The 21,751-nt window shown below is 46.6% G+C and overlaps 1 long non-coding RNA gene across 1 annotated transcript; it reads right to left on the bottom strand.

Annotated features, from left to right (window-relative positions):
* Positions 1-163: 163 nt before the first annotated feature.
* LOC128400190 (uncharacterized) lies at positions 164-21,568 on the bottom strand. The gene is made up of 2 exons (XR_008327318.1): positions 21,343-21,568; positions 164-444 (listed from the first exon to the last, which is right to left on the bottom strand). It is a non-coding gene; the product is annotated as an uncharacterized LOC128400190 (long non-coding RNA).
* Between the last annotated feature and the right edge of the window lie 183 nt (positions 21,569-21,751).

Genomic DNA, 21,751 nt, shown 5'->3' with positions numbered 1-21,751 from the left:
CTGGGCTTCAAAAATCTTGTAGAGGTTTTTCAGCACATACTGAAAACAGAAAAGCTTATCTATAAATTACTCTAAGACCAAGATTGTGATTTTTGGCAGATACACTCCTAGGTATAGATGGTGCTTGGATCATCAGGCTATAGAACAAACTCACTCATTTAGATACGTGGGTATACTCGTTAATGAAACCCCATTGGACACTTGGCAGTATGGAGGCAGTGAAAGTCAAAGCGCATAAAACCATAGGGGCATTGATGAGGGAGGGCAGCTGATTGAACCTGCCCTTAAAATATTTGGTAGCAAAGTGCATACTCAGGTACTCTATGGTATTGAAATACAGGGCTCTGATCTCCATTACAGTTTTGGAAACTGCAGGTTTTTTCTCTCTCCAGAAGCTGTAGCCTCTATCGTCAAGAATATCAGCAGCTCTTCTTCATACAGAATCTGGGTGGACAACAATTAAAACAAGAGCAGACTGCACTCCGTTAAAGATTTTTTTTTAAACTGCTACTATGCCTAATGAGCGCATTCCTGCTCTGCGCTATATGGAATTGGGTGGAAAGCAGCTTGTCAAGATGTTTTAGACTATTATCATTTTCCAGAACTCAGCTCTGCTTTGACCTTGAAGAAGTGTCAACTAAGGGATTGTCTCTTCTGGATAGAATCCAGAAGGGACCTGCAACTAATTAGAAACACAATCCACTCCCCTTAGTATCCAGTCTTGAGAAAGAGCATTTTAGAGCTTGTTATGTGACCAAACTCTTACCAGCTTCCTTAAGAAATGCCTTTAAAAAAGGTAAAGGACCCCTGACAGTTAAGTCCAGTCGCAGACGACTCTGAGGTTGCGGGGCTCATCTCGCTTTACAGGCCGAGGGAGCCGGCGTTTGTCCGCAAACAGTTTTTCCAGGTCATGTGGCCAGCATGACTAAGCGCAACAGAACACCAAAATAAGTTCACACAAGCAAGCAGGTACACTCCAACAGAAAAGGTCCAGTTTCTTTTGAGTGACAATAATACCTTCTTAACACAGAGAGTGGCGGCCTGGGCAGGCCAGGTCGTCCTCTTATATACCTGCTGGGATTGACAAGGCATCTGACCCTCACCTGAATCTCACAACTCTTCTATAGCTGCCTCTGATTAGTTATCATTTAACTCTTGGGGGAAATAATTAGCATCACACATCATGTGCAAGGAAGTTGCCAAAGCAATTAACCAACTAGAAGGATTACTCTTAATAGCACCAGTTTTTCTATAACTTGATATTGCTGCATAGTTTTGATGAACGGCAAAAGCATTTTTAGTTGGCTTTCTGTTGCCACCCTGGAACTTTTCTTTATTAGTGCCACTTTGTTTTGTACGATTCCTTGCAAATGAAGGAAAACAACTTTTCTGCTTGTATATGTTGATAATATAATTTTGGTTACTGAGGACAAACAAGGTTTTACAAAAACAAGATTGAGTGCAGGCCTGGCCAGGACATAGGTGTCCTGACTGTGACAAAGGTGACCTGTGTGCTTGCTTGCTTAACAGCTATTGGGAACTTCAGGGTCCCTGCTCTCCCTTCTTATGGTCTTTGTACTGGGCCTGGAGACTCCAATAGAGAGCATTCCATGTCAAGAAGGAGGGCAAGTGGGCACTCTATCAAATGACAGGGCAGGAGCTACATGGAGCAGGGCCTCTTCAGTGGTGGTGCCCATTGTATGCCTCACTCTTCCCAGACCTGCTCTCTTTTGGCCTGTATTTTGGAGCTTTATAATTTAGGAAGACCATGGAAGAACTGGTTGACAAGTCTTATCAGTTGCTGACATATGAGCGGATTTTATTTGCTGCTATTCTGTGCTTCTGGTGCACCAGGGTTTACACCAGTGTAATAGAGTTGGCCAGGATGCCAGAAGGGATACAATTTATGTGCTTTCTCCATTATCTGCACAGCAGGGGGTGTTCAGTCATCAGTGCAAAGGCTGAGCTGAAGCGTTCCCTGCTGGTTACCTGCTTTCAGCAATAGGGGTCGCTATTTGGTAGTACCCAAATTCTAGAGCTCCCTATTGGTGGCTCTTAGGTAATTTAAAAAATACAGAGTCCATTCATAAAACACAGTGTTCATTCATAAAGCAGTTACATAAATCTCCATTGCTACATATTGGTTGTATATTTCAGCGGTTGAACATACAAGTTTATGGCCATGCTGTAGTGTAGTGCTTATGCGACTGTGAATAAAAGGTGGCTGGGCTCATTGTCTCAGGGTTTGGGGGGGCCATGCTGTAGTGTAGTGCTTATGCGACTGTGAATAAAAGGTGGCTGGGCTCATTGTCTCAGGGTTCGGGGGGAAGAGGTTACAAAACTGATTTCCAATAAGTGCCCCCCCTTTATTTCCATAACAATTCCTTTAGTCTATACTCTGAATGGTGACACCAAAGACCTAGAAGGTGCAGGGCTTGTCTTTTTTTTTTAATTAATATTTATTAAAGTTTTAAAGGTTACAGAAAGAAAAAGCAAAAAACACCATTTTAAACAGAAACAATACAACACATCTCAATAAAGAAAAAACAAGAATGAGAAAAAGAAATAAAAAACAAGAAAAAATAAAATCCATTAAAAAAGCAAAAAAGAAAAATACGGCGCATCTTCCCATAACTTATCTTTCATTAGCTTATTTCCTTGACCTCCTCACACCTCCCTTTTTTGTATTCTAGTTCGATTATCTGTTTCAGCAAATCCTTTCCATCTTTTCAAATTTTTGTCCTGTAATTTATCTTAATATAATGTATCTTTACTTTCCCTCCTTTCACCAATTAACAGTCAGTTTTTCCCAAATCCTTTATAACATTTCTGCTAAAGCCACATAACATCATTCCAACATCCTTCTAACATTCATTAATTTTGCAATGTTTCTGTAAATAGTCTTTAAATTTCTTCCAATCTTCCTCCACCGACTCTTCTCCCTGGTCTCGGATTCTGCCAGTCATTTCCGCCAGTTCCATGTAGTCCATCAACCTTCATCTGCCATTCTTCCCGGGTGGGTAGATCTTGTGTCTTCCAGTACTTTGCAATAAGTATTCTTGCTGCTGTTGTGGCATACATAAAGAAAGTTCTATCCTTCTTTGGCACCAATTGGCCGACCATGCCCAGGAGAAAGGCCTCTGGTTTCTTCAGAAAGGTATATTTAAATACCTTTTTCATTTCATTATAGATCATCTCCCAGAAAGTCTTAATCCTTGGGCATGTCCACCAAAGGTGAAAGAATGTACCTTCAGTCTCTTTACATTTCCAACATTTATTATCGGGCAAATGGTAGATTTTTGCAAGCTTGACTGGTGTCATGTACCACCTGTATATCATTTTCATTATATTCTCTCTTAAGACATTACATGCCGTAAACTTCATACCTGTGGTCCATAACTGTTCCCAGTCAGCCATCATAATATTATGTCCAACATCTTGTGCCCATTTAATCATAGCAGATTTCACCGTTTCATCCTGAGTATTCCATTTCAACAGCAAGTTATACATTCTTGACAAATTCTTAATTTTAGGATCTAGCAGTTCTGTTTCCAATTTTGATTTTTCCACCTGGAAGCCAATTTTTTTGTCCAAGTTATATGCCTCCATTATCTGGTAATAATAAAGCCAATCTCGCACTCTATTTTTTAATTTTTCAAAACTCTGCAGTTTTAATCTGTCTCCCTCTTGTTCCAAAATTTCCCAATATTTCGGCCATTTGGCCTCCATATTGAGCTTTTTCTGAGCCTTCGCTTCCATTGGTGACAACCACCTTGGGGTTTTATTTTCAAGAAGGGTGCAGGGCTTGTCAGTGCAACCCCTGCACAGTCTCATCAGGGCTGACCTTAAGGCAATTGGAGCAATTGGGCCAAATTGGGCCCCGCGGGCCGCTCCTAAGGGGGCCCCTGCACCAGGGGAATCTAGGTGGATTTTATTTATATCTATAAGATTTTGCAAACTTTGGCTGTGAAGTGGGGCCCTACAAAAAAAATGCAAGTTGCACCCCACTGCTTCAAATTGGGCCCCACTGGCTAATAGTTGCTGGGCCTGAGTTGCCCTGCCATTGCATGAAGTCTTGGGTTTGCAATTTTGGGAGAGGGGAGACTGCAGCACTGGGGAGCGGGTAGGCTGGTGAGGCGTGCTAGATTTAGAGGCCCTAGGCTTCAGCCTACTTAGCCTATACATAAATCCGGCACTGCCCCAACAGTATGGTATCTGCAAAAAATCTCAGTAAATATTCCCTCAAAAATCCATGGTGCACTGGCTTGACCTCTTCCACATTAAGCGCACCCTCTTAAACATGCCCAGATGTCACTGGGTGCCAGACTGGACTCCCTTCCTCTCTGAAGAGGAGAGGTGCAAAGAGCTTCTTTCTGTGTGTGTGGTAGTAGTGCTGATGTAGGTGCCATTTTCCCATTGAAGGGGAGGGTCCATTTTGTGGTCCTGTCTCTTTTTCCGTTCGTCTTGGTGTGGCGGCCATTTTGTGTTATAGCCCACACACTGCCCGGTGCTGTTTCCTGACTGGCACTCACACACTGCCCAGTAACCATTTTCTGGCTGGCACTCACGGCACCTTCCCAAAATTCAAAATGCGCCATAGCCCTAAAACGGTTTGCAACCCCTGTCTTAAAATATGTTCGGTGATTGTTTCTGCGGGCAGCATATTCCACAATCAGAGGAGGCCCTTTCTTCCCACCTAACCTCTGAAGATGGAGACACTTAAGGAGACCTTAAGGCGGGGTAGGGGTGGGGAACCCAGTCAGGTTCATATGTGAGCAGGAGACCCTTCAGAAACAGGGCTTCACAAACCAAATAATGAAAAAAGCTTATCTAGAATGGCAGCAAATTATTCTGCACACAGCGATATGCGTGTTTCCCTATCAACAAGGGATGCAGGTCGTACACTGCAGATTTATTTTTAGCTGCAACTACAGCAGAGCAATGGCAGCCCCAGGTGTTTCCTTTTCAGAGCCTTGTTAGGATTTCCCTCCATTCAGGCACTCGCACTTTCCCACCAGGAGCTATTTTTAGAATGTGCTGCCCTTTCTGGTGGTGCTGGTAGTGTGTGTGTGTGTGTGTGGTGTGTGTGTGTGTGTAGGGGAGTGCTTAACGTTGGGAGGGAGAGTAAGAAGCAAACTCATTGGGGAGAAACATGAAAAGCTTGCTTGATCTCCTCTTGGAAGAAAATCCCTCGTTTCCAGGCAACAGGGAAACACTGGGGTCGGGGAGCAGGGAGGGGGGATATTGTTCTGAGATGCTTAAACATTTCTGCAGAGTCTGAGCTTGGGAAGGTGAATCCCATTTTGCAGGGAGGGAGGAGTTGCTTGCAAAGATAAGCTTTTCAATTGGAGAGCTTAAGGGTTGTCGTTTTTAAACATATGCACAGATACACACACTCGGCGCCAGGGTTACACCCCCCCCCACCAAATAATTCCATGCCTGAGAATGGAAAGTCTAAATAGCATCATCCCCAAAACACAGCAGCTAATCCCGCAGGAAGGTCTGCTGCACAACGCTTGCTTGAAGGAACAGAAGCTGCAGAACAATACTACCACACCCCATGGGTCATGGTGTCTCCCACTCAGTGCATGAGTGTACACTCCCTTAGGTGACTGCCCCCATTACCTAATACTAAGGCAGGCTTTGTTGAATTAAGAGGACTGGAGCGGTGGGAGGCACAAGCCAAGGGAACCCCCAAGGAAACCCCCAGGGGACAAAGGCTCAGAGCCAGGGGATTGGTGGTGGGACTCCGAGGAGAGGTCAGAGGGAAGAGAGTGGGGAAGGAGGTGCTGGATGCTGAAGGGGCAGCAGGGTTTAGTGAGCAGGAAGAGACAGTGACAGGGAGCAGTTCAGAATCTGAGGCTGAAGCAGAGGAAGGGGGTTAAGAGGTTGCAGAATAATCCAAGGAGTCTCCCTTTCCTGCTGCGACAAGCTCCCCTCTCCCCTGGTCTCCAAGAACATGCAGGATAATGAGGAGGGCAGAAAAACTCGATTGACGTTTGCTCCAATTCAGCAGTAAAGAGTGTGGTTTCCCAGGGAAAGCAGCAGGACAAGTGGAAGTGTGGAGAAGCCTAGAGACAGCCTGAGATATGGTACTGTGATGGGATATATTGCCAGGTCAAAAATTATGAAATGGGTATCACAATATGGACGTCAAACTAGTTTTGGGTGATATATCAATATATCGCCCAGCCCTACACTGGACCATAGGAACATCGATAATAGGGAAATCTAGGTTTCCGTATACATCTTTAACATTCAATAAATATATTCAAGCATAATGTACGATTCAGCCTCAGTTGTTCTCCTCACAGTAAGAGAGCTGCAGCCTGTGCTTCCGGCCCCCCGTTGTTCCAGATCTCTGGGTCCCAGTAAAGGCCCCCACCGTGACACCTGAGTCCTGATAGGAAGTTTATTCCTGAGCCCAGACCACCACGTTTGGGTGGTGAACTCTGTTTGGGTTAGTGAGTCACAAATTGTGCAGGGCTGGTCAGAAAGCTCCCCTTTCTCACGAAGATGAGGGGAGAAAGCTCTTTCCCATGGTGCTTGCTCTGAATGTCATCAGTGGTTTTCCTTAGTGAGAAGTCCCTCTTCTTATGAAATAGTTCTCCAATGAGGGATTAGAACGTGCCTTCCTTCCGTGAGAAGACCGTGGTCTTTCCACTGTTGTGAGGGAAGGGGAGAAAAAGGGTAAACTGCCTCCAGAAGTCACAAGGAAAGATCTTTCCTAAACACCAAAGTTATCCCAAAGCAGAATGCCAGGAAAAGAGGGGGAGAAAATGCCATTGTGCCCTTGTTCTGGCGTGGGCTCAAATCTCCTCTTACAATAGTGATTACACGAGTCAAAAACAGTAGCTTTATGCAACTCCCAGGCTGCAGAATGGGTAACGTAGGCTGGTTATCCAAACACAAGGCGGCACAGGAAACCATGTCAAAAGGCTGTAGTCACCAAATTTCCCTTTGAAGTAATGATGCCAGTGCCATTTTCCCAAGATACCTAAAATGGCAGCCAAAGGTTTGGAGGTTAATATTAGGAAAAATCAAAGGTATAACGAAGGCACACTGTTAGATCCTTTTATCGTTTTGTTAGGGGGTTTTAAAGAAGAAATTGGACTGGAAACAAAAAAAGGGAATTAATTTATTCTCTGTTAATGGCAGCCAAAGTTTTAGCTGCTCAGATTTGGAAAAAGGAAAAAGAACTGGGAAATCTTATGTTGCATGTTAACCTGGCCAAGTTAAATTACTGGAGAAAAAGTGAAGAAAATCAAAGAGAAATATTCAAGATGGGCTATTTTGATAATTTAAAAAATTATTTTAAGAACAGTATAGATCTTAAAATAGATTGATTTAACAGAGTGTTAAGAATGAGGGGCTTGGTTTTTTTATATATGGACCAAGGAATTTTATGGATTTAAGTGGATTTTTGTGTTCGACGTGAATTTATAGGTTTTGACAGCAAGCTGAATTATCTCTTGTCTCAGAATATTCTGGATGTTGTATCTATTGCATTTATATGGTTTGTTAAAATTGAATTTAAAATAAAATAGTAAATACAATAAAATAGCAGCCATGGTTATCTCCAAAAACAAAATGGCAGCGCTGAAGTCACACCAGGTCATGAGCAGCACTGAAAAATGCCCGGCATCTTAGGAATGAGCAGGTGGAAAGCCTGCTCTAAGATGGGCCACTCAGAATTGTCTGAGGCTCAAGCCTTGAATTCAGAAGCCAGGGCTTACCAAGCAAGAGGGCTTAGGAGACTCAGCAGGCAGGAGCATGGGTCGGAGTTGATTTGAGAGCCAAGCCAGAAGGTCATGTGCTAAACAACCATCAAGCACAACTTAACCTGTGAGCAGCAAACTACTGTTGACCTGACAAGGTTCTCAGCAGCCTTTGGACCTCTTAAATTGTTTCCTACCTCAGTGAGCAAGACCCAACAAAGGAAACCTGTTCCCACTGTACATCTCCAACACCTTGGCCTTACCTGTGACTATGCCTGATTCTCCAGCTTGAGTGCTGGAGTAAACACGCCCTCCCATCAGGTGTCAAAGAAATAAACAACTATCTGACGTTTAGAAGACATCTGAAGGCAGCCCTGGTTAGGGAAGTTTTTAATGTCTGATGTTTTAATGTATTTTTAATTTTTTGTTGCAAGCTGCCCAGAGTAGCTGGGGAAACCCAGCCAGATGGGCAGGGTATACATAATAAATTATTATGTTATTATCAGAAACAAACCCATACCGAATACACCCACCCACCCCAGAGTCATATACAGAAGAAAAGCATTTCCCAGTCCCAATAGATCACAAGCAAAATATGAGAATACAAATCAAGAGGCAGTTTCACAGGTAGTAACACTTTAAAATGGGTGGGGGGGTTAAGTGTGTGTGTGTGTGTGTGTGTGTGTGTGTTTACATTTCCCATCGTGTCTGGAACTCAGACCTACATTGGCTCCCAGTACGTTTCTGAGCACAATTCAAAGTGTTGGTGCTGACCTTTAAAACCCTAAACAGCCTCTGTCCAGTATACCTGAAGGAGCGTCTCCACCCCCATCGTTCTGCCTGGACACTGAGGTCCAGTGCCGAGGGCCTTCTGGCAGTTCCCTCACTGCGAGAAGCCAAGTTACAGGGAACCAGGCAGAGGGCCTTCTTGGTAGTGGCACCCGCCCTGTGGAACACCCTCCCACCAGATGTTGAAGAGAAAAATAGCTACCAAACCTTTAGAAGACATCTGAAGGCAGCCCTGTTTAGGGAAGTTTTTAATGTTTAATAGGTTATTATAGTTTAGTGTTTTGTTGGAAGCCACCCAGAGTGGCTGGGAAAACCCAGCCAGATGGGCGGGGTATAAATAAATGTATTATTATTATTATTATTATTATTATTATTATTATTATTATTATCCAAAAATGACATTGGAGCAGACACGCACATAGATGAAAGATGGAAACGTTTACACTGAATGGTACACTCAGTTTGATATGAGTATAAAAGTCTGCATCTGTGTACAGATTGTGTAAGGGCAGCTGAGCGGGTGGAAGCTTCCAAAGTGTTTGTGATCCTTCTCAACGGAATGACAAGAGGAGGCAACTTCCCAGTTCTCCCAGCCTTTTCTCACAGGCACTGGTTCCTAATCCAGTACAGCCAAGACCTCTTGGAGATCAAGCGAACTTATTTATTTTTTCTAATGCAACTGAAGGGACCAAACTAAGACACGTGTTCCAGATGAGAACTTGGGAGATCGGGGTTCAAATCCCCCACTTGGCCATGACGAAACTCAGTGGGTGACCTTGGGCCGGCCACTGCTTCTCAGCCGAACCTGTTGCGGGGATTAAATGAGGAGGAACAGCCATCTGCATCACCTTGAGCTCCTTGCAGGGGGGGGGGGATAGGTGGGCTAGGAATGCAATAAATGAGACATTTCACTGGAACCATCTGTGTCTGCTAATGCCTGATATCTCTGGCCCTTTCCTCCAGCTGTGCATGGCATCCCAACCCCCCAAGTATTTAATCCTGCATTTCTCTCTCTCTCAAACAGCTCTGCTTAAAGAGGTCTCCCGGCTGCACAGGCACGCATCCATCAGCCTCTTCGATTTCCCATCCACTTTCTTCTGACAGGCTTGGGTTTCCCTCCCTGCAAAGGCAATCCTCTCTCTCTCTCTCTCTCCTGGTCCGCCTTCCTCAGACAGACCCTGAGCTTTGCATCGCTTTCCCGTTTAATTACAGTTAGCTTAAAACAAAAACACAAAAAACAGTCTGCTTTCCTCGATGACCGCCTTCATTACCAAGCCTTGGAAGCCCTCTGGCAGCTGCCCACAGATAAATCAGCCTCCCCCCCCCCCCCACCGCCCGCCACTCCACATCCCCACAACCCACCCCTCTCCCCCCCGCCCCTGCCAAGCGAGGCTGCAGTGCGGTAGGATTTGTGCCGCACACCTTCTCCTTCCCACCCCCCCGCCGCCCAGGAGTGGAGCCCCCCCCCCTCATTCTGCATTCAGGCCGGGTGGGAGCGCGTGGGAGGCGGGCAGGGAGGTTTATAAATAGTCAATGTCGCCGAAGCAGCTCTTGCTAAATATAGAAACGCCTATTGACCCAGACAACAAAGCAGCTGCTGCTGGAGCAGCGTTGACCTCCCGGGGTAGGGGGCTGGTTTGGGGGGGGCTGGGAGAGGGGAGCACAACAAGGCCTTGGCTGTAAGGCGAGAGGTGCCACTCAGCCTGGGAGAAATCTGCAATGTCACTGCAAAGACTGCAAAGAGCCTTTATAGCCCTTAAGGACTACTAGCAAAAGCGCGTTGCTTTGTTATGGCAATCCAAAGTCTGGCATGGCGCAGGGCAGCTGGGGAGATCCGGGGGTGGGGGTGGGGAGGCTCTCTTCTCCACCACCATTTCTGCCACAGATCCCTCCCCACACTACCCCACCCCATCGAGCGGCCTTGGGGAAGTTTCTGCAACCTCTATTTCCTCCCAGATCCCTTCACTGGGTGCTCTGCAAAACAAGGCCCTCGGAGGAACCTACAGGCGGCTTTGCTTACTGTTGTGTGTGTGTTTCCGCCCCTAGGTGGCTTTGCCCAAACTCTGCCTCTTTGCACCCTTGCGCGCGCCCCACCCCCGAAATGCTTGTTAAACATTTTGGAGAACGCACCCCAGAGACAGGGAGCCGTTGGAGCTATGCTACGAGTGCTAATGAAGACTTTAAATATGCATCGACGTATCTGCCTATGAGTTGAGAAAGAGCAGTTCTGAAGGCCTGCTTTCTCTTGGTTTCAGGTGATCCTGCCCATAAAGTAAAGGTAAAGGGACCCCTGACCATTAGGTCCAGTCGTGACCGACTCTGGGGTTGCAGCGCTCATCTCGCTTTATTGGCCGAGGGAGCCGGCGTACAGCTTCCAGGTCATGTGGCCAGCATGACTAAGCTGCTTCTGGTGAACCAGAGGTGCGCACGGAAACACCGTTTACCTTCCCACCGGAGTGGTACCTATTTATCTACTTGCACTTTGACGTGCTTTTGAACTGCTAGGTTGGCAGGAGCTGGGGCCGAACAATGGGAGCTCACCCCATCACAGGGATTCGAACCGCCGACCTTCTGATCGGCAAGTCCTAGGCTCCGTGGTTTAACCCACTGTGCTACCCGCATCTCGATCCTGCACATAAAGTACCCCAAAAGCAGGCATAGGGAAACTCGGCCCTCCAGATGTTTTGGGACTACAACTCCCATCATCCCTGACCACTGGTCCTGTTAGCTAGGGATGATGGGAGTTGTAGTCCCAAAACATCTGGCTGGCCAAGTTTGCCTGTACCTGCCCAAAAGGAACACGATGTGTCCCCCACCAGAGCTACTACCCCTTCCCCTAACACCCCATCCACCAGGTTAGGGAATACAGAATTGTAATCTAAGCCTCTCTAAACTCAACAGATACACACATGCTTGATACTGTGATACAATAAGGTCTTGCATCCGAACATAGCCATACATAGAGCAGCAGTAGGCCTGCGGATTTCAGTGGGTCTGCTGAATGGACGCCTTAGTCAGGATCCCATCCTATATTTTGGGGCCAGTCGCGCGCATGACTTCACCGAGCTCCCTTATGCTAACATCAGGCAGCTCCTGTTGTTCCCTAGGTGTTTAACCGCCTGAAAGACCAGAGAGAGGCATCAGCTGAACGAGGGGAGGAAACGGAGGAAAGCTTCTGTAGCTTCATCACCGCGTCTCCTCCCTCCTTCCTCGAAGGAGCAGCTGGAGATGTCAGAGCGAGGAGCATAGCTCAGCAGACTTCTTTGGAGAGCAAGTGGGAGCAGAAATCCCGGCATCCCCCTCCAGTTTCCTCCTCCACCGCCGCCTGGTTTCCTCCACGGAGGGGGTGGGTAGGAGAAAAGCCTGGCTGCCTAAAGGAGATGAATATTTATGGCGGTTGAAAATAGCTCCGGCATTCGGTTTCCCCCTCACGTGCTGAGCCAGCAGGGATACTGCTAAATTGGATGTCAGCGCAGAGAAGGGATTCTGCTCATTCAGGCAGGAGAGCGGATACAAAATAGATGCGTGTGTATGTGTGTTGTGGAGATATATCTCTTGAGTGAAAAAATCCTTGAGAAGCCCTCCCTCCCGCAAACCGCCTAGCAGCATCCGGACACACACACACACCCCTGGATCTCTATGCCATGATAGACGGCTGCAAAGCTTTGCTCAATATCCCCCTCCCCCGCACGCCCACCACCATCCTTCCTCCTGCGACATTCCCCCAGCCCTCCTCCAACACCTAACTCGTCTCCTTGGCACCACTGCAGGGGTCCCAAGACGCAGGTGGGTCTGGGGACGGGCAGGTGGAGCCGGAGCGACAGGACTCCGGATTTGGATCGCCCCAGCCCCCGCCCTACCGAGCTCTGCAAGGGGCAACACAGAGACGGGAGTCGGGGGGGGGGGAGGAGGAAGCTCACAGCCAGTGTCCTCCCCCCCCCCGCCGGGCTGCTTGCAAGGAAGGAGGTAGGCAGACAGACAGACAGACAGAAAGGGGCTGGCGTGGGGAAGGTCGAGCCTGGTGGGGCGAGTGCCCCCATTTGCCCTTTTGGAACAGCCTCCCAAAATAAACCAAAGGAAAAGATTAGTCAGCAAGATGGGATGGATGCAATATGGTCCCTTGCAGTACTGGGGAAGGGGGCATCCCCGCCCGCTCCCCCCCCCGATTTATCAATACCACTCCAGATATTTGCTTGCCAGCATGTTGGCTCCCCGGTCCCATTTTTCTTCTCTGAAAACGAGAACAAGCTAGATCATCCCTCCCACCCCCTTTTCTAACTCACATTTCTCAGGTGGCGTGCAAAAAAAGCATTGGGGGACGACGAGGATCTCCCCACCCCTTACATTAAGGACCTGAGTTACCTGGGGCCAAGGGGAGGTCTCTCTTACCTGCTAGATCCCCCACATCAGCTACTATATTTAAAGGTGGGGAAGGAAGGAGGGCGAGTCAAGGGAGAGGTCTTTCTAATTTCATTAAGGGGAATTTCAACCTTCCCCCGCGTCCCCACAAAAATATTGTATGTATTTTGGAGCGTTGCATCGCTGCATCACGGCCAGGTAAGATACCTCCCCCCACCCCCACTCCGCTGCCGGAGATCTCAGAGGGCTGGGTTGGAGATCTGCAGCCAAACCCGGGGGGTCAAGAGCATGCGGCGAGCAATACATCAAGGGCGCTTTGAAAAGGCAATCGGAGCAATTAAATGGCGCGGCCGCTTTGGCTCCCGGTTGCGTGGCACGTCCTCGGCTGGAGCTCCTCGGGATCTCAAGGCAGACGCACATCTAACAATCTGGCAGCTCGCGGGCTCCAGCATTGCCAACTGCAGCTGCGAGGAAATCTCTGCGAGAGAGGGACTCTCTCTGCACTGGGAGGAGATGACGTCAGCCCAGGGCTCGAGAACCAGGCCCGCGGTGTAAGCAGCATCCCCTTGGCGCCAGCATCCAGCAGAAAATTGGTAGGGGGCAACGCCACCTATCGGCTAAAACCGGCATCGCCCGGCGAATTACTTTGGAAAGGGAAGCTTTAATTCACACGCGACACACAGTCGTCTGAAGACATGGCATTTGCTGCAGCATTTGCACCACTATTCTCAAGCGGGAGGAGGAGGAGGAGGAAGGAGAAGAGACAGATGCCATCAAACACACGCAGCAGACTTGGCGTAATCCCAGGTGGTCTGCCTCCATGTGAGGCCCTTTCACACTTTCCTTGGGGTCCAATACAGAAACATGCAGCAAACAAGCGTGTCCGTATGAAAGGTCAGCCATGCAACCCTTGATTTAGGCTGGAGGTGCAAGGGGCTTGAAAGACAGAAAGAGACAATGCTGCTCACAACTTCCCTGGGAGTTGTTTTAGATGGGAGTCTAAGCCAATGTTAACTTGTTGTTTAGTCGTGTCCGACTCTTCGTGACCCCATGGACCAGAGCACACCAGGCACTCCTGTCTTCCACTGCCTCCCGCAGTTTGGTCAAACTCATGCTGGTAGCTTCGAGAACACTATCCAACCATCTCGTCCTCTGTCGTCCCCTTCTCCTTGTGCCCTCCATCTTCCCCAACATCAGGGTCTTTTCCAGGGAGTCTTCTCTTCTCATGAGGTGGCCAAAGTATTGGAGCCTCAGCTTCACGATCTGTCCTTCCAGTGAGCACTCAGGACTGATTTCCTTCAGAATGGAGAGGTTTGATCTTCTTGCAATCCATGGGACTCTCAAGAGTCTCCTCCAACACCATAATTCAAAAGCATCAATTCTTCGGCGATCAGCCTTCTTTATGGTCCAGCTCTCACTTCCATACATCACTACTGGGAAAATCATAGCTTTAAATATATGGACCTTTGTTGGCAAGGTGATATCTCTGCTTTTTAAGATGCTCTCTAGGCTTGTCATTGCTTTTCTCCCAAGAAGCAGGCGTCTTTTAATTTCGTGGCTGCTGTCACCATCTGCAGTGATCATGGAGCCCAAGAGAGTAAAATCTCTCACTGCCTCCATTTCTTCCCCTTCTATTTGCCAGGAGGTGATGGGCCCAGTGGCCATGATCTTCATTTTTTTGATGTTGAGCTTCAGACCATATTTTGCGCTCTCCTCTTTCACCTTCATTAAAAGGTTCTTTAATTCCTCCTCACTTTCTGCTATCAAGGTTGTGTCATCTGCATATCTGAGGTTGTTGATATTTCTTCCGGCAATCTTAATTCCGGCTTGGGATTCATCTAGCCCAGCCTTTCGCATGATGATAAAACAGCAATGGAATAGCAAGCTCTGGACTGGATACACAGTGAAATAATCACACCAAGACTTTTATTGTGAGACAAAGAGATCTCTTATCAACCTGAGATAAGATTAATGCAGGTAATCATAGGGATACTTGCTTGGGAGCAAGTCCCATAAAACTCAGTGAGACTCCAGCTGTATACACAACGTATATTCAAAGCAAATGTCTTCCCTGCAAAAGAATCCTGAGAATGGTATTTTGTTAAGGGTACTGGGAAATGTAGTTCCATGAGGGCTATACTATTACTCCCAGGATTCTTTGAGGGGAGCCATGTGCTTTAAATGTATGGGGTGTGTTTGCATGTGTTACATTAATAGAATCAGATTCTAAAACATCTTGGGGGGGGGAATAAAATCTGCTATGATGTTTGACGAGACTCCAGGAATGATTCATGTTCAAATGTTTGTACTTCCCCCCCCTTTTTTTTGCACCCTTAGAAATATCTGGGATGAATGTACTCAAAAAAACAGCGCCAGGAGGATAGTCATTTCCTGTTGTCTTACAAACTATATTAACCATATTCAAAGTGCTCTCTCTCTCTCTCTCACACACCCACACCCACACACCACTCCCCCCCCAGCGGCGGAGCTGGCAGGTGGGGTGGAGAGGGGGCGTGGGCGTGGCTGGCACGCATCCTGGGGGCGCCCCCGCACCCCTGTTCCTCCGCCAGTGCTCGCCCCACCCAAAAAACAAAAGGAGCAATACAACATTAGAAGCAAACCCTTCTAGCATCATTCCTAGCCTAAAGTAGATAATGAGGTTAACTACATGAATGCAATTAACTGTGCATATCTTTTGTCATGTAATTAGTGGCAGAGGGGAAGCCTGAATAGTAGGGAGTTTAAGTCCTCCTCTCCCTGTCCTAATCCTTACTTACAACAACAACAACAATTGCCTATCTGAGGTTGCTATTTGCATCCAGGGAAGGCTGCAGTGGCATTTAATGCTTGTGGTGAACAATTAAAAATACAAAACAACAACTGCAGTATTCAACATGAGTAGGGGCAGGAGTGGGGGGAAACTTCCGAGTTTCTCCCAAAGTTAGGAACACATGGAAGTGGGGACAAGGCTATGACACAGTGGCAGGCAGTAAGTGGAACCCCTTTGTTGGTCACAGGGCAGTGCAAGCCCGCATAAGAGTGTTTAGGGGTCAGGACATGCTCTGACCTGTTGCCATGAGTCCTTTGTGGATCTTGGCTGTCCTGCTTTGAAATCGCTGCAGCTGCCGAGTTCCTACAAAAGCTTCTGACGACAAGCAGAGTGGTTGCTGCTTCCAGAAGCTGGGCCATAGGTTAAAGAAATTACACGAGCATTTTACTACTCTTTCATAAATCCACACACTTCCCATTCACAACTGGCTGTTTTTCACGCCAAAGCACTTGGTGAGTGTTCAAGGGCTGAAGCTCAGGAACAGGAAGGCCTGGAAGTCCACAAGCAGCCTAAAAAAACAAGGTGAACTGTAATTAAATGTACCTGAAGGAGGAAATCAGACCCAAGTACCTATTTCCTATAAACAGACATGCCATTAAGGTATTGGAAGCACTTACAGACTCTTTCAACAAACCTCCATGAACATGTAGCCTAAATTAACCACATTAGTTAATTACAACAAGCAAACAAGCAAGCAAACAAACAAACCTAAATCACATTTCCTTTTTCTCAAATCATCATGGCTGTACCTTTTCCTGTGCATGTCCCATCCTAGGTCTCACTACAATGAAGCAAGTGGTGAGATTTCATGACACCTTACATTTACCCCCCCCCCCCCCGCAAAAAAAAAATATCATGGAAACTGTAGTTTGCTAGGGGGTTCTGGGAACTGTAGCTGTAAGGGGCAAACTACAGTTCCCATGATTATTGGGGAGGGATGTGTGGGATGTGTTCAGAATATATAGTGAGAGCCAGTGGGGCATAATGGTTAGTGTGTTGAACCTGGGAGACTGGGGTTCGAATCCCCACTCAGCCATGAAGCTCACTGGGTGATCTTGGGCCAGTCACCATCTCTTAGCCTAACCTACCTCACAAGGTTGTGAGCATGAAATGGGGAGGAGGAGAACCAAATACACTGCCTTGAGCTCCCATGAGGTTAAAGGTGGTATATAAATGTAGTAGTAGTAGTAGTAATGATAATAATAATAATAATAATAATACAGTGGTATCTCAGGTTAAGAACTTAATTCATTCTGGAGGTCTGTTCTTAACCTGAAACTGTTCTTAACCTGAGGTACCACTTTAGCTAATGGGGCCTCCTGCTGCCGCTGCACCGCAGCTGCATGATTTCTGTTCTGATCCTGAACCAAAGTTCTTAACCCAAGGTACTATTTCTGGGTTAGCAGAGTCTGTAACCTGAAGCGTCTGTAACCTGAGGTGCCACTGTAATAATAATAATAATAATAATAATAATAATAATAATAATAATAATAATAATAATGTGTATGTAGCCCAGGTCAGTGAAGGAAAGGGCCTATTGAACCCTTGCCCCATCCTTTAACTCCCCCCCTTGCTTTTTTTTCTTGGCTGGACTTTTTCTTTCTTTTTTAAGGATACTGGAGAAAAAAGGTAGCTGGTGAGAGGTTAGGGACTGAGGAGGATTCCACCCCATCTCCTTTCCTAATCCCTCTCAATATGAAATTCCCACCCACACCAGCTTAATGCCTTTCTTATATAATTTTTTATTAAAGAATTTTTTTATAACAACAGAAACATAACAATACAATACAATAAACACAACAAACAAACAAACGAAAACAGAAACAAGTACAATTTCAGATCTTATTTTCTTATACCTTACTTCTCCGACTTCCTCATGCCTCCCTTTTCTGTATTCCAATTTCTAATCATTTATTCAACAAATCTTCCCTTATTTTAATTTTAGTTTGATCTTCCTTATTCTCCTTATCTTATCCATTACTAATAGTAACCGTTTATTTTCTAGTCCAACATCATTTTAGCTTTCATTAATTTTGTAATATTTCTTTAAATAGTCCTTAAATTTTTTCCATTCTTCTTCCGCTGCTTTTCTTCCCTGGTTTCGGATTCTGCTCGTCATTTCTGCCAGGCCCATGTAGTCAATCACCTTCATCTGCCATTCTTCCAGAGTGGGTAGATCTTGTGTCTTCCAGTACTTCGCAATGAGTATTCTTGCTGCTGTTGTAGCATACATAAAAAAAGTTATATCCGTCTTTAACACCCCTTGGCCGACAATACCCAAGAGAAAGGCCTCTGGTTTCTTAGGGAAGGTATATTTAAATACCTTTTTCAGTTCATTATAGATCATTTCCCAGAATGCCTTAATCTTCGGGCACGTCCACCAGAGGTGAAAGAATGTACCTTCCTTTTCCTTACATTTCCAACATTTATTATCAGGCAAATGGTAAATCTTTGCAAGCTTGACTGGGGTTATGTACCACCTATAGATCATCTTCATAATATTTTCTCTTAAGGCATTACATGCCGTAAATTTCATCCCGGTGGCAGCTTAATGCCTTTCTGGCATGATCCACCAGCCCAGTAACCACCCCATCTCATTAGTTAGCCCCACAGAGAAGACTGTAGATTCCCGTAAAGAGAGAACAATGGTCTCTGCATGCCCTCAGCAAATCGCTTCAACAGGCTCCTGCGTTTCAGTCAAAACCAGTCTGAGCCATGGAGCCAGTGGCACTGTTTGGAAGGACATTTTTCCCCCTGTAGGGAAAGGGGAATGAAATGTCAGAGAGCAGCTGGAATAGTAGCAGGTGGGGGGTGGGGGGGGCTCTTCTCATTTCTAGGAAGGCCCCAGGATTCCTCAGCTGCTTCTCTCCAAAACATAGCGGGGTTTGGTATTCTCCCTGCGTGAATTCCAGCAAATGAAAGGCAGGCTTCTCTGAGGCGCGACACTGTGAGGTGCAGACAGGGAAGAAACAGCAAATAAATTACCAGCGGGTATTGGATGCCATTCAAGACCAAGGTGGTGAAAGATTGGCTAAATGAGGCAAGCGAGGACTAAGAAGAACGCCACAACCGAGAAAGCTGCCTTGTGTTGAGTCAGGCCAAGGGTCTTTGAAATCTCCTGAGAAGGCCTTTCTCTCAGTCCCCACCATCTTCACAGGCACATTTGGTGAGGACACGACAGAGGGCGTTCTTAGTGGTTGCCCCCAAATTGTGGAACTCCCTTCCATGGGCGGCTAGGCTGAACCCCTCTCTGCTCTCCCTTCCCTGGCGGGCAAATACTGTGGCACCTCGGGTTACAGACGCTTCAGGTTACAGATGCTTCAGGTTACAGACTCCACTAACCCAGAAATAGTACCTCGGGTTAAGAACTTTGCTTCAGGATGAGAACAGAAATTGCATGGCAGCGGCGGGAGGCCCCATTAACTAAAGTGGTACCTCAGGTTAAGAACAGTTTCAGGTTAAGAACAGACCTCCAGAACGAATTAAGTTCTTAACCCGAGGTACCACTGTACTCTTTTTGTTCAAGCAGGCCTTTGGCCGCTAACTCAGCTGTTGTGGCAGGGTCTTCTAAGGGTGGGTATTGCTTTGAAATGGTTTCCAACGTTGCTTTGAACAGGGTTCTTTATTCAATTGCTTATTCAATCTACCTGGGGATGATGATGATATTTGTATCCCTCCCATCTGACTGGATTGCGCCAACCACTCTGGGATGCTCAAGAGAAATCAACAAGTTCAGCTTTTCATCACACAGGCCAGAGGTTGCCAACACCAGAAGAGTCTTCCCTGGCACCCAAAGGATTCCCCATGCCCCACCAAACCAAGGCTTGAAAGATTCATTTAGCTGGGAGTCAAGAGAACAGGTTGGGGGGGGGGTGCTAGGTTAGGATGCATGGGCAGTGTCCACAAAACTTTGCAAGTGTGCCACAGGTTCAGAAAAGTTTGGCAACTCCCAGCAAGGGCAGAAATGGGCATGATCACCTCCTGACACCTGCAAGTTTAACAGCTGCTGAAATTTGTTGTTATTTAGTCGTTTAGTCGTGTCCGACTCTTCGTGACCCCATGGACCAGAGCACACCAGGCACTCCTGTCTTCCACTGCCTCCCACAGTTTCGTCAAACTCATGTTCGTAGCTTCGAGAACACTATCCAACCATCTCGTCCTCTGTCGTCCCCTTCTCCTTGTGCCCTCCATCTTTTCCAACATCAGGGTCTTTTCCAGGGAGTCTTTTCTTCTCATGAGGGGGCCAAAGTATTGGAGCCTCAGCTTCACGATCTGTCCTTCCAGTGAGCACTCAGGGCTGATTTCCTTAAAAATGGATAGGTTTGATCTTCTTGCAGTCCATGGGACTCTCAAGAGTCTCCTCCAGCACCATAATTCAAAAGTATCAATTCTTTGGCGATCAGCCTTCTTTATGGTCCAGCTCTCACTTCCATACATCACTACTGGGAAAACCATGGCTTTAACTATACGGACCTTTGTTGGCAAGGTGATGTCTCTGCTTTTTAAGATGCTGTCTAGGTTTGTCACTGCTTTTCTCCCAAGAAGCTGCTGAAATAGGGCCAGGTTAAAAAAAAAAAAAAAGGTTGGCAGTCCTGTTTGCTTGTTTGTTACTAGTATTTTCATGCTGCCTTTCCAGACCAAAGTCCTCCCAAGGCAGATTATGTACAAATTTAGAACATGAACTACAGATAAAGATCAATTAATTAAGATGATAAAACTAAAGCAATAGCCTAAAGCTCTCTCTACGGTCCAGCACGTCAAGTCCAGTAAAACAATTCAAAACCGTTTAAAGCAGAGACTGCAACAATTTAAGCAACATAGGTTTTGGCACACCTCCTTTCACAGAAAGCAAGAGTGAAATTAAAGGGGTTACAAGGCCTGTTTGAAGGCTGATAAAGATGGGAGCCACACAAATGTCCTCTGGGAGGGAGTTTTGCATGTATGGGGCCACTCCAAGAAGGCTCTGGGCCACTTCAGACTGGTGGGGTTTTTTTTGTTGGTTATATACTGAAACATGTCACTGATGCAACAACAGAGCATTCGTGGTGGATTTATAGTGGACTATCCACACGAATCATTCTGCTTTATTGGTTGCTTTGCAATGGTTCCCCAATGGTACCACCTTATTGCCATCTAGAGGGTGACACCTGCACTAAAGCTGAAGGGAAAGCCCCACAGAAAATCTGTAAGTATAAAAAGTATAAAAAGTCACAGGATTTCAGCAGGAAGCTATGGGACATGTACCCATTGGAAACAAAGCACTATGTCTGTCTTGGAACTTTTGCAAGTGGAAATAGTATTGGGATTGTGTATGGCCACACATCACGAATGTCTATAACCTCACATGCATAAATCATCAGAAATGTACAATAAAAAGGACGTCTGTGCTGGAAGTGTTGGGATAGAACTCAGCTGATGTCTCTGTACTGGGGAGAGAGCACAGCGGAGTCTCCAAATTTCCTAGGCTGCAATCGTCTCTACTCAGAATTAAGTTCCACTAAATTAAATTGGAGCTTACTCTCAGGCAAGATCGCAGCTTTAGATACCTCCTCAGTGCCTATCCTGCCTCCCCTCGCCTTGCCACGGGGGCTGGGAATCCCGCATTTTCCTCGTGGCATGTAGTTCCACTCAAACAGTGCATCTTACCTCTTTATAAAAACAATTTGAGCGGCTCGATTCCATCAGCCGGTGACGGCGGGGAGGCCTGGTTCTCACTGAGATGTTAAACCTGCTGCACCTGCCCGCGTTGGGCTGTAACATTACAAAAAATAAATAAATATAATCGCTGTGCGTTAAAGAAAAACCAGCATGCCAGGGGCAAAGACTAAAACACAACCCTATAATCGACTGGAGGTATCATCATCATCATCATCATCATCATCATTTTGTACAGGGGATCACAGACAGTGCAATCTAATAACTGCACCGCCTGCACAGAAGTAATCCCCAGAAGTTAGTTGAACGGGGAAAGGCGACGCAGGTTTGCAGCCAGAAAACCCTGCAAGCCTCCGCCGTGCCCGTAGCTCATTGGAAGGAATTTGGGACTAGCGGCTCC

This window comes from Podarcis raffonei, chromosome 13, assembly GCF_027172205.1.
Source record: "Podarcis raffonei isolate rPodRaf1 chromosome 13, rPodRaf1.pri, whole genome shotgun sequence".
Taxonomy (NCBI): domain Eukaryota; kingdom Metazoa; phylum Chordata; class Lepidosauria; order Squamata; family Lacertidae; genus Podarcis; species Podarcis raffonei.
Note: the sequence above shows the minus strand (reverse complement) of the source record. Positions and strands in the feature narration are given on the sequence as shown.